Genomic DNA, 10,227 nt, shown 5'->3' with positions numbered 1-10,227 from the left:
TAGTGGGGTGTGGGGAGAGGGGTCACACACGCTGGAAGGAGCAGCAGTGGGGGGAGTCTGGAGTCGAGAGGGGTGCGGAGAAGGGGATGTGGGGAGAGGGGTCACGCACGCTGGAAGGAGCAGCGGGGGGTGTGGAGTCGAGAGGGGTGCGGAGAAGGGGATGTGGGGAGAGGGGGCAAGCACGCTGGGAGGTGGGGGGAGGGGTGTCGGGGCGGCGCAGTGGGGGGGCGGGGGGAGTGTGGGGAGAGGGGGCAAGCACGCTGGGAGGTGGGGGGAGGGTGTCGGAGCGGCGCAGTGGGGGGGCGGGGGGAGTGTGGGGAGAGGGGGCAAGCACGCTGGGAGGTGGGGGGGGTGTCGGGGCGCAGTGGGGGGGCGGGGGGAGTGTGGGGAGAGGGGGCAAGCACGCTGGGAGGTGGGGGGGGTGTCGGGGCGCAGTGGGGGGGCGGGGGGAGTGTGGGGAGAGGGGGCAAGCACGCTGGGAGGTGGGGGGGGGGGTGTCGGGGCGGCACAGTGGGGGGCGGGGGGAGTGTGGGGAGAGGGGTCACGCTGGGGGAGCAGCGATGGGGGGGGTGTGGGATCGAGAGGGATGCGGAGAGGGGGATGTGGGGAGAGGGGGCAAGCACGCTGGGAGGTGGGGGGGCGGGGTGTCGGGGCGGCGCAGTGGGGGAGGGGTGTCGGGGCGCAGTGGGGGGGGGTGTCGGGGCGGCGCAGTGGGGGGGGGGGTGTCGGGGCGGCGCAGTGGGGGGGCGGGGGGAGTGTGGGGAGAGGGGGCAAGCACGCTGGGAGGTGGGGTGGAGGGGTGTCGGGGCGCAGTGGGGTACTGACTGTGAATCCTCTGGTTGTGTTGCAGGGTTACGCCCTGGTGGAGTACGAGACCTATAAGGAGGCCCAGGCAGCGATGGAAGGGCTGAATGGCTCCGAGTTGGCGGGACAGCCCATCAGTGTGGACTGGGGCTTTGTTCGAGGACCCCCGAAAAGCAAGAGGCGGTGAGTGAATCACAGGAAGGGGGCCGGGGGGGGGGGGGGGTATTGTGGGGCTGCAGCGGGCGGATTGGGCACTTGGGGTTCAGGCGGGGGGGGGCAAATTGGAGCCCTGGCAGGGAGGAGGGGTGGTTGGCAGATTGCCCCTCCTTCCCCATGGGGGATATGTGGGGCCGTGATGTGGTTATTTACCCTCCTCTCCTGTTGCTCTCCCCCTGCAGGAGTGGACGCAGGAGGAGCCGGAGTCCGGATCGGAAGCGACATTGATGTGGAACGGAGCGAGAGCCGCTGGAGGGGGTCTGTCGGCGGCGGGGCAGAGTCTGGGGCCGGGATTGGGGGGGGGGGGGGTGAATAGGGATGTGCTTCATCTCTGGGTTGTGTTGTGTTTGTACCGAGCTATCGTTTTAATGTGCTGGTGTGTCTGTGATCTGTATTTTGCTGTTTGTCACCAATAAAACTCGTCAATTCAACCTTCCTGAAAGCTCATTTCAACCGGGCGTGTCGCGGGTAGGGGCGAGCAGAGCCGCCAAAGGGGCGATTACCGTCAAGGATGGGGGGGGGGGGAGCGAGTGGTGAGAGAACAGAATTGGGAGCCTACGGATAATTCTGAGGATTGCGGGGGGGCGGCGCAGGTCACCGAGGGGGGCGGAGGTCACCGAGGGGACGGCGGAGGTCACCGAGGGGGGGCCGGAGGTCACCGAGGGGACGGCGGATGTCACTGAGGGGGGCGGAGGTCACTGAGGGGGGCGGAGGTCACTGAGGGGGGCGGATGTCACTGAGGGAGGGAGCTGAGGGCTGTGGTAGTTGTAAAACCTAGGCCGAGATTTCTAAATGGAGGTGTTGCTCTCAGATTAAGCAGCATCTCACTTGCACCTCCTTCAGTGTGGTTGACTGTCTTCGCTGCTCCCCGCCTCCTCCACGTGGGGTGGGGGTGGGAGGACTAAACGCAGACTGGGCGACCTCTTAGCGGAACACCTTCGCTCAGGCCTCAAGCGTGACCCCCCCCCCCCCCAACCTTCCTGTCGCTCCCAGCTGGATGAGCAGCAGCTCATCCTCCACTTGGGCACGTCACAGCCCGCCAGGCTCGACCTGGAGTTCCACAGCTTCAGACCCTGACCTTTCCCCTCCATCTTAACCCCAAACCCCCCCCCCCCACTGGGTCACCTGTCACTTGTTCTTAGGCTGGCTACACCTTGTTGCAATTCCTCCCAGCTTTCGCGTAACATCCAACGCATTTGTTCCTCTCAAGTTCTGAAGCAGAGCCATAGGAACTCCCTACAGACCTGAGTTTTCCCAGAGTGTGGGACCAGAGCGAAGAGTGGCAGGAGGACGGGGAGGAGGTGCTCCGTTAAGACAGATCTGAGGAAGATTTTTTTCCTCAGAGAGCAGTGAATCTTTGGAGTGAGTGTTGAATCAGCCTCGCCGTCATTAAATGGCGGAGGACGCTGTAAGGGCTGAATTGCCACCTATTCCTGTTAACGGTGGAGTTGGAGGCGAGCAAGTGGAATGTGTGGAGGGGATTGAAGGCAATGACTGCGGACGCCCCAGTATTCAATCGCAGGAGATCTCTGTTGAGCCCGTACTGGTTTAGCACAGGGCTAAATGGCTGGCTTTGAAAGCAGGCCAGCAGCACGGTTCAATTCCCGTACCAGCCTCCCCGAACAGGTGCCTGGAATGTGGCGACTAGGGGCTTTTCACAGGAACTTTATTTGAAGCCTACTTGTGACAATAAGCCATTTTCATTTCGTTACTTGAATAAAGATGCAGTAGTGTTCGATGCAAATTATTCGCCCGGGTCGACTTCCACAAAACCTACAGCTCAAGATCCAGCTCCACACACGGTTCATTGACCGTGACAATACAGAGAAGTCTGAGTTGGGTAGATGGGCGAGGAGATTATCAGAGGACAGAAAAATAAGAACAATCCAGCCCAGGAACAGGCCCTTCGGCCCTCCCAGCCTCCTGTACCGGCCATGATACCACCCTTGGCCCAAACCCTCAGCCCTTCCTTGTGCCGTATCCCTCTATCCCCGTCCTATCCATGTGTTTGTCAAGAAATGAAATGAAATGAAAATGGCTTATTGTCACAGGTAGGCTTCAATGAAGTTACTGTGAAAAGCCCCTAGTCGCCACATTCCGGCGCCTGTTCGGGGAGGCTGATACGGGAATCGAACCGTGCTGCTGGCCTGCTTTGGTCTGCTTTCAAAGCCAGCGATTTAGCCCTGTGCTAAACAGCCCCTAAAAGATGCCTTTTTTAAAAAATAATTTCTATTGGGATTTTCAAAAACATCCAAAACAGAAAATAACAAGAAAACAATATTAACAACATCAAAAGAAAAACACACTAACCCCCAAAACCATTTAGCCCATTTCCCTACCGTTCCGCCAGGAAGTCCGGGAAAGGCTGCCACCGCCTAAAGAACCCTTGTACTGATCCCCTCAGGGCAAATTTCACCCTCTCCAATTTAATGAACCCCGCCATATCATTGATCCAGGCCTCCACGCTTGGGGGCCTCGCATCCTTCCATTGGAGCAAGATCCTCCGCCGGGCTACTAGGGACGCAAAAGCCAGAACACCGGCCTCTATCGCCTCCTGCACTCCCGGCTCCACTGCAACCCCAAAGCTTGCGAGTCCCCAGCCTGGCTTGACCCTGGATCCCACCACCCTCGACTACCGTCCTTTGCTACCCCCTTCCAAAACTCTCCCCAGCGCTGGGCACACCCAAAACATATGGGCGTGGTTTGCTGGGCTCCCCAAGCACCTAGCACACCTGTCCTCGCCCCCGAAAAACCTACTCATCCTCGTCCCGGTTATGTGGGCCCTGTGCAGCACCTTGAACTGCATGAGGCTAAGCACAGCCGCCACCACCGGGCTTGTGGTATACCTCGTTGGAGGGAGCGGCAGCGGCGCCGTTACCAGCGCCTCCAGGCTCGTGTCCACGCAGGACCCCATCTCCATCCTCTTCCATGCTGCCCCTGCCCCGTCCATTACCCACTTACGCACCATCGCTGCGTTGGCAGCCCAATAGTACCCACAGAGGTTGGGCAGCGCCAGCCCCCCCCCCTATCCCTGCCCCGTTCCAGGAACACCCTTCTCACCCTCGGAGTCCCATGCGCCCACACAAATCCCGTAATACTCCTGTTGACCCTCCTAAAAAAAGGCCTTTGGGATAAAGATGGGGGGGCACTGGAACAGGAACAAAAACCTCGGGAGCACCGTCATCTTGACGGACTGCACCCTGCCCACCAGCGACAGCGGCAACATGTCCCACCTTTTGAATTCCTCCTCCATTTCCTCCACCAACCTTGTGAGGTTGAGCTTGTGCAGGGCTCCCCAGCTCCCAGCCACCTGGACCCCTAGGTACCTGAAGCTCTTCACTGCCTGCTTCAGCGGGAGCCTATCAATCCCCTCCTCTTGTTCCCCCCGGGTGCACGACGAACAGTCAAGATGCCTTTTGAACGCCGTTAATGTATCTGCTTCCACAGCCTCCCCCTGGCAACGCGTTCCAGGCACTCACCTCCCTCTGCGTAAAAACACTGCCTCGTACATCTCCTCTAAACTTTGCCCCACGGACCTTTAACCTATGCCCCCTGGTGCCTGACCCCTCCACCCTGGGAAAGAGTGACGGATGTCGCCGGGGCTAGGAGAGCCTGGGGACAAGGCGAGATTGGATAGCTTGGAGTTATTTTCCAGGGAACTAAGAAGGCCGAGGGGGTGACTTAATCGAGGTGGGCATAATTATATGGGGAACAAAGAACAAAGAAAAGTACAGCACAGGAACAGGCCCTTCGGCCCTCCCAGCCTGTGCCAATCATGCTGCCCGTCTAAACTAAAATTTACACTTCCGGGGTCCGTATCCCTCTATTCCCATCCCATTCATGTATTTGTCAAGATGCCCCTTAAACGTCACTATCGTCCCGGCTTCCACCACCTCCTCCGGCAGCGAGTTCCAGGCACCCGCTACCCTCTGTGTAAAAAACTTGCCTCGTACATCTCCTCTAAACCTTGCCCCTCGCACCTTAAACCTATGCCCCCGAGTAATTGACCCTCTACCCTGGGAAAAAGTCTCTGCCTATCCACTCTGTCGATGCCCCTCATAATTTTGTCGACCTCAATCAGGTCGCCCCACAACCTCCATCGTTCCAGTGAGAACAAACCAAGTTTATTCAACCTCTCCTCGTAGCTAATGCCCTCCATACCAGGCAACATCCTGGTAAATCTCTTCTGCACCCTCTCTAAAGCCTCCACATCCTTCTGGTAGTGTGGCGACCAGAATTGAACACCACACTCCCACGTGTTAGAGATAGAGTGGACAGGATAAAATAGTTTCCCTCGCTGGAGAATTCTAGAACCAGGGGACAGAGATTCAGGAGAAGAGGCGGAAGGTGTAGAGGGGACGTGAGGAACAACGTTTTCCCGCAGAGGGTAGCGGGAGTCTGGAATTCGCTGCCCGAGTTAGTGGTGGAGGCAGAGACGCTAAACTCTTTTTAAAAAGTACCTGGATCTGCACCTTAAGCTGCAGGGCTGTGGACTGGGTGCAGGAAGGGGGGATTCGAAAGGGCACCTGGGTCTCCACGGGCTGGCATGGAGATGGTGGGCAGAATGGCCTCCTTCTGTCCTCTAACTTTTCTGTGGCTAAAGTGAGGAGGGCAGTAGGTGCCTGATTTGTTGATGGTTATATTTCGGACTCCTTTCCTTCAGGAATTGTAGCTAACTTCTTTACAAAGGGTGGTAGTGAAAAAGCCAGGCCTTTCAATTTAGCCTGTCTGCTGGCACTGGGGCATAGCCCTCGAGCACTTTCAGCACTCTGAGCGTCCCCGAGAGAGACAGAAAGCAACTGCGGCAAGTTTGACGTGTTTGACGATTTGAATTGACTTTTTTTCGAGCTGGTGGTTTGTGAAGATTGTTCGAGTCGGTCGCTCTTAAATTTGCTCTGTCAGACCGATTCGATGGGCCGAGTGGCCATCTCCTGCACTGTGGGGTATCCATGGATTTAATTGGGGCTCCTTTCTGCCCCTTTGCCAACTTTGACTTATCCAGAATGTAGCACAGTGGTTAGCGCTGTGGCTTCACAGCTCCAGGGTCCCAGGTTCGATTCCCGGCTTGGGTCACTGCCTGTGCGGAGTCTGCACCTCCTCCCCGTGTGTGCGTGGGTTTCCTCCGGGTGCTCCGGTTTCCTCCCACAGTCCAAAGATGTGCGGGTTAGGTGGATTGGCCATGCTAAATTGTCCCTTAGTGTCCAAAGATGTGCAGGTTAGGTGGATTGGCCGTGCTAAATTGTCCCTTAGTGTCCAAAGATGTGCAGGTTAGGTGGATTGGCCGTGCTAAATTGTCCCTTAGTGTCCAAAGATGTGCAGGTTAGGTGGATTGGCCGTGCTAAATTGTCCCTTAGTGTCCAAAGATGTAGAGGTTAGGTGGATTGGCCGTGCTAAATTGTCCCTTAGTGTCCAAAGATGTGCAGGTTAGGTGGATTGGCCGTGCTAAATTGTCCCTTAGTGTCCAAAGATGTGCAGGTTAGGTGGATTGGCCGTGCTAAATTGTCCCTTAGTGTCCAAAGATGTGCAGGCTGGGTGGATTGGCCGTGCTAAATTGTCCCTTAGTGTCCAAAGATGTGCAGGTTAGGTGGATTGACCATGATAAATTGCCCCTTAATGTCTCCCCGAGCACCTAGCACACCTGTCTTCGCCCCCGAAAAACCTACTCATCCTCGTCCCAGTCATGTGGGCCCTATGCAGCACCTTGAACTGTATGAGGCTAAGCCTCGCACAGGAAGAGGAGGAATTCACTCTCTCCAGGGCATCAGCCCACGTCCCCTCCTCAATCTCCTCCCCCAGCTCCTCTTCCCATTTACCCTTCAGCTCCTCCACCGAGGCCTCGTCTACCTCCTGCATCACCCGGTATATGTCCGAGATCCTCCCTCCTCCGACCCACACCCCCGAGAGCACCCTGTCCCGTACCCCACGTGGGGGCAGCAGAGGGAACCCCTCCACCTGCTGCCTGGCAAACGCCCTCACCTGGATGTACCTAAACATGTTCCCCGGGGGAGCCCAAACTTCCCCTCTAACTCACCCAAGCTCGCAAACCTCCCATCCACAAACAGGTCCCTCAACCTCCCATTACCTACCCTGTGCCAGCCAAGAAACCCACCATCGATGCTCCCTGGAACAAACCGGTGGTTCCCGGGGACTCCGTCGAGCCCCCCACCTCCCCCCTATGCCGTCTCCATTGCCCCCAAATTTTGAGGGTAGCCGCCACCACCGGGCTCGTGGTATACCTCGTTGGAGGGAACGGCAACGGCGCCGTTACCAGCGCCTCCAGGCTCGTGCCCACACAGGACGCCATCTCCATCCTCTTCCATGCTGTCCCTGCCCCGTCCATTACCCACTTACGCACCATCACTGCATTGGCAGCCCAATAGTACCCACAGAGGTTGGGCAGCGCCAGCCCCCCCCCCTATCCCTGCCCCGTTCCAGGAACACCCTTCTCACCCTCGGAGTCCCATGCGCCCACACAAATCCCGTAATACTCCCATTGACCCTCCTAAAAAAAGGCCTTCGGGATAAGGATGGGGAGGCACTGGAACAGGAACAAAAACCTCGGGAGCACCGTCAAGTTGACGGATTGCACCCTACCCGCCAGCGACAGCGGCAACATGTCCCACCTTTTGAACTCCTCCTCCACTTCCTCCACCAACCTTGTGAGGTTGAGCTTGTGAAGGGCCCCCCCAGCTCCCAGCCACCTGGACCCCTAGGTACCGAAAGCTCCTCCCCGCCCTTTTCAGCGGGAGCCTATCAATCCCCTCCTCTTGTTCCCCCCCGGTGCACGACGAACAGTCAAGATGCCTTTTGAACGCCGTTAATGTATCTGCTTCCACAGCCTCCCCCTGGCAACGCGTTCCAGGCACTCACCACCCTCTGTGTAAAAAACCTGCCTCGCACATCTCCTCTAAACTTTGCCCCACTGACCTTTAACCTATGCCCCCTGGTGACCCCTCCACCCTGGGAAAGAGTGACGGATGTCGCCGGGGCTAGGAAAGCCTGGGGACAAGGCGAGATTGGATAGCTTGGAGTTATTTTCCTGGGAACCAAGAAGGCCGAGGGGGTGACTTAATCGAGGTGGACAAAATTATATGGGGAACAAAGAACAAAGAAAAGTACAGCACAGGAACAGGCCCTTCGGCCCTCCCAGCCTGTGCCGACCATACTGCCCGTCTAAACTAAAATTTACACTTCCTGGGTCCGGGTATCCCTCTATTCCCATCCCATTCATGTATTTGTCAAGATGCCCCTTAAACGTCACTATCGTCCCTGCTTCCACCACCTCCTCCGGCAGCGAGTTCCAGGCACCCACTACCCTCTGTGTAAAAAACCTGCCTCGTACATCTCCTCTAAACCTTGCCCCTCGCACCTTAAACCTATGCCCCCTAGTAATTGACCCCTCTACCCTGGGGAAAGGCCTCTGACTATCCACTCTGTCTGTGCCCCTCATAATTTTGTCGACTTCGATCAGGTCGCCCCACAACCTCCGTCGTTCCAGTGAGAACAAACCGAGTTTATTCAACCGTTCCTCATAGCTAATGTCCTCCCTACCAGGCAGCATCCTGGTAAATCTCTTCTGCGCCCTCTCTAAAGCCTCCACATCCTTCTGGTAGTGTGGCGACCAGAATTGAACACCACACTCCCAAGTGTTAGAGATAGAGTGGACAGGATAAAATAGTTTCCCTCGCTGGAGAATTCTAGAACCAGGGGACAGAGATTCAGGAGAAGAGGCAGAAGGTGTAGAGGGGACGTGAGGAAGAACGTTTTCCCGCAGAGGGTAGCGGGAGTCTGGAATTCGCTGCCCGAGTTAGTGGTGGAGGCAGAGACGCTAAACGCTTTTTAAAAAGTACCTGGATCTGCCCCGTAAGCTGCAGGGCTGTGGACTGGGTGCAGGAAGGGGGGATTCAAAAGGGCACCGGGGTGTCCACGGGCTGGCATGGAGATGGTGGGCAGAATGGCCTCCTTCTGTCCTCTAACTTTTCCGTGGATAAAGTGACGAGGGCAGTAGGTGCCTGGTCTGTTGATGATTATCTTTCAGACTCCTTTCCTTCAGGAATTGTAGCTAACTTCTTTACAAAGGGTGGTAGTGAAAAAGCCAGGCCTTTCAATTTAGCCTGTCTGCTGGCACTGGGGCATAGCCCTCGAGCACTTTCAGCACTGTGAGCGTCCCCGAGAGAGACAGAAAGCAACTGCGGCAAGTTTGACGTGTTTGACGATTTAAATTGACTTTTTTCGAGCTGGTGGTTTGTGAAGATTGTTCGAGTCGGTCGCTCTTAAATTTGCTCTGTCAGACCGATTCGATGGGCCGAGTGGCCATCTCCTGCACTGTGGGGTATCCATGGATTTAATTGGGGCTCCTTTCTGCCCCTTTGCCAACTTTGACATATCCAGAATGTAGCACAGTGGTTAGCGCTGTGGCTTCACAGCTCCAGGGTCCCAGGTTCGATTCCCGGCTTGGGTCACTGTCTGTGCGGAGTCTGCACCTCCTCCCCGTGTGTGCGTGGGTTTCCTCCGGGTGCTCCGGTTTCCTCCCACAGTCCAAAGATGTGCAGGTTAGGTGGATTGGCCGTGCTAAATTGTCCCTTAGTGTCCAAAGATGTGCAGGTTAGGTGGATTGGCCGTGCTAAATTGTCCCTTAGTGTCCAAAGATGTGCAGGTTAGATGGATTGGCCGTGCTAAAGTGTCCCTTAGTGTCCAAAGAAGTGCAGGTTAGGTGGATTGGCCGTGCTAAATTGTCCTAGTGCCCAAAGATGTACAGGTTAGGTGGATTGGCCATGCTAAATTGTCCCTTAGTGTCCAAAGATGTGCAGGTTAGGGGGATTGGCCGTGCTAAAGTGTCCCTTAGTGTCCAAAGATGTGCAGGTTAGGGGGATTGGCCGTGCTAAATTGTCCCTTAGTGTCCAAAGATGTGCAGGTTAGGGGGATTGGCCGTGCTAAAGTGTCCCTTAGTGTCCAAAGATGTGCAGGTTAGGGGGATTGGCCGTGCTAAATTGTCCCTTAGTGTCCAAAGATGTGCAGGTTAGGTGGATTGGCCGTGCTAAATTGTCCCTTAGTGTCCAAAGATGTGCAGGTTAGGGGGATTGGCCGTGCTAAATTGTCCCTTAGTGCCCAAAGATGTGCAGGTTAGTTGGGGCTATGGGGATAGGGCGGGGGACTGTCCGCATCCCGTCGCCTGTTTGGGTACACTGAGGGAGAATTCAGAATGCC

At 56.6% G+C, this 10,227-nt stretch overlaps 1 long non-coding RNA gene across 1 annotated transcript; it reads left to right on the top strand.

The window, feature by feature from the left end:
- The first annotated feature begins 836 nt into the window (after window positions 1-836).
- Window positions 837-1,451, top strand: LOC119958680. The gene is made up of 2 exons (XR_005459052.1): window positions 837-987; window positions 1,203-1,451. It is a non-coding gene; the product is annotated as an uncharacterized LOC119958680 (long non-coding RNA).
- The last annotated feature ends 8,776 nt before the right edge of the window (window positions 1,452-10,227 follow it).

The sequence above is a fragment of the Scyliorhinus canicula genome, chromosome 30 (assembly GCF_902713615.1).
Source record: "Scyliorhinus canicula chromosome 30, sScyCan1.1, whole genome shotgun sequence".
In the NCBI taxonomy this organism is placed as follows: Eukaryota; Metazoa; Chordata; class Chondrichthyes; order Carcharhiniformes; family Scyliorhinidae; genus Scyliorhinus; species Scyliorhinus canicula.
The sequence above is the reverse complement of the archived record's forward strand: the minus strand, read 5'-3'. Positions and strand labels throughout refer to the sequence as shown.